Source organism: Stegastes partitus, unplaced genomic scaffold, assembly GCF_000690725.1.
Source record: "Stegastes partitus isolate 25-593 unplaced genomic scaffold, Stegastes_partitus-1.0.2 Scaffold483, whole genome shotgun sequence".
In the NCBI taxonomy this organism is placed as follows: Eukaryota; Metazoa; Chordata; class Actinopteri; family Pomacentridae; genus Stegastes; species Stegastes partitus.
In genome coordinates this window covers 365,267-367,916 of record NW_007578214.1, presented here as the reverse complement: position 1 = coordinate 367,916, position 2,650 = coordinate 365,267, and the positions used below count along the sequence as shown (strand labels likewise).

The 2,650-nt window shown below is 44.2% G+C and overlaps 1 protein-coding gene across 1 annotated transcript in view; it reads right to left on the bottom strand.

Moving 5' to 3' along the window:
* akap6 (A kinase (PRKA) anchor protein 6) overlaps positions 1-2,650 on the bottom strand; it is a 159,301-nt gene that overhangs the window by 69,435 nt on the left and 87,216 nt on the right. The window lies entirely within an intron of this gene.

Below are 2,650 nucleotides of genomic sequence, written 5' to 3'. Positions count from 1 at the left end.
ACAGCTCAGCCTCCCAGCATGCACTGCTGCTGCAGGAGGCCCCGTTTAAACCAACCTCCGGATGTTTTGCTGCCTGGCGTCACGTCTGTGACATGAAGCCGTCCAGCAGGACAACGGAGGGAGGAACCAGAAGACCGTCAGAGGTCCGACGCCAACATGGAAAATCATCTCTTAAAGTGTTTAAGTGGCTTCTGACAAACTCCTCCATCTGATTGGACGGCAGGTCTCCTGACCAAACCAATCAGATGCTTTATGACCTTTATGAACAGACAGGAAGCCTGAGAACAGACTGAGCTGCTGTAGTGCCTTAAAGTCTCTGCTGGAGTCAAACAGGAGCCACGTAACGCAAACAGGACGTCTGAAACCTGCTACCACTACACATATACACACACAGATTGATTTTACTTAATTTTTTAATCACTGCAAACTGTGAAAACTAAAGAAATCCCTGAATGTCCAGAAGTGTGGAACGTCTCATGTGTGACGTGTGGTTCTGTTTGGAAAATTCACCACATCTGAGTTTAAAATGACGACATTTCATCAAAAACACTTTATTCTACGTCTCATTTAACACAATAAGACGTTCCTTCTCTCTGGTCTCCATGGTTCTGCTGACAGCAGACGTCTCTGAGTTCTGTCTCCTCCTCCAGGTTCTGGTTCCTCAGAGCTGCACGACTTTATGCTGAAACATGAACCCAAATTAAACCTGAAGCTAACTCTGACTATATCTGGTGAGCACAAAACGAAACCGTGAGAGAAAAAGCAAATAAACACAAAACTAAAGTCAAACATAAACTGACGGCATGTCTGAGCTGCATCCAGACTCTCGGGTGAAACTGATTCTTGTCAGAATCACGGTACCGCTGCAGGTCGTCAGTATGTTCTCAGTCGGTATTATTCAGATAAAGTTTTAAGCTCAGAGACAAGCAGCTGCTCGTCACACGTTGATACACAAAGACATTAAAATCCAACAATATGCAGCAACACAACTAAAAAGATGAAAAAATGAACTTTGGTGATAATTGATGCCAATAAACGATCACCAACAGCTGACTCAGCAACAGTTTGATGATTATTCTGGTAAAAAGCTCAAACTGTGAGTAAATAAAGACAAAGTGCTCCAGATGCGACCAGCGGAGGATTTATGAAGCTGCTGGTCCTTCACACACAGTTTAGTGTGATTTAAGGGTTCCACGGTGGAGTTTTAAATCCTCTGCTTCAGTGATGGATGTGAGTGTTTATCTGCCACAGTTTAACATGAAGAAACAACAATCAGTGGGAGATAAAGAAAAGCCGAGTGTGAGCAGCTCTGAGTTTACAGCCTGCAGACCTGAAGCGCTTCGTCTCAGAAACAGCAGCAGCAGCAGCAGCAGCGACCTTGGACCAGCGAGGAGACGCTGCTCAGCTCCACATCAATATTTCAGCAGCACAGTTGACACATCAAAAAAACAGAAAGAGAGCGAAGAGAAGAAGGAGAGAATGCCCAGCGATTCCAGAGTCATCTAAAATTCATGCATGCATCATCGCCGCCATGAATATTCATACGCAGATGAATATTTAAGTGCGACTCCTATGGAGAAATTAGGTTCATCTTTACACTTATCAATAATTCGCAGGCCAGGTGAGTCTCATCGGCCGCTAAATAAATCATGTCTGCACACAAAAAAAAGTTTGGAGGAAAGACGCAGAGAAAAGAGTGAAAACAACACAAAGTTACGAGTGTGTTGGTTTGCAGCAAAGCCTTCTGGGTAAAACCAGAGAGAGACGTCAGCGCTCCGACTGCGTGGAAGCAGCCGGACGGCGCTCATCATCTGTGAATATATTTACTGTTGGAAACTTCCTCTGAAGACTCACATCACAGCTTTGTTCTGGCTCAGTGGTCCCTCACAGAGGACAAGCTAATGATGCTCCTGCTAAAGCTAGCAGGTTGACATGCTAACACCTGCTGCAATCCAAAAGTTCTCAGACTGGTTTTGTTCAGAGACACAAAACCACCAGAAAAACACAAACCAGCTAATGCTCCAACCGACACGGAGCAGCCATGAAACAAGTGGTACACGATCGTCTGAATCCTCCCACTCTCCCATCGTCTCCCTGTGACTTCTACTTTTTCTCCTTCTCCCTCTTCTCCTCCTTCTCCTGCTCCTGCTGCTATCTTGAATTAAAATCGTTGTTCGATATAAAAAGTTCATATAATGACTAACAACACGATTAAAAGTTTAGAAAACATTATTTCAAACTTTGGTGAATATTATTATCAGGTCAAAAAATAATCATTAAATGTCCAAAATATACAAATGTGTCAGAGAACATAAGGAAGTCTGAAAACATGAGTAAAATCCAGACGCTCCGATGTTCACGGTAGCTCTGATGTGGTCATGAGCTGCTCGTCTTCCTTCGCTCCTCGGTGAGGAGGAACTCTGAGCATTTGTAATGTAATGTAAAAGAGATGTTGAGGTAAAGGCAGGAGGAGGACAAGGTTGGAGGAGGTTGGAGGTGCTGCAGGCTACAGGACCTTAAACCAGGACACTGAGGTTTGAATCACGTGATTCTCTTGTTTAGTTTCATTTTATTTTGGGACCTCAGCCTGGTTTTCAGCCACCGTTTAGGTTTAGGAGGAGATCCAGGTTTGGGGTTAAAACACCCTGAT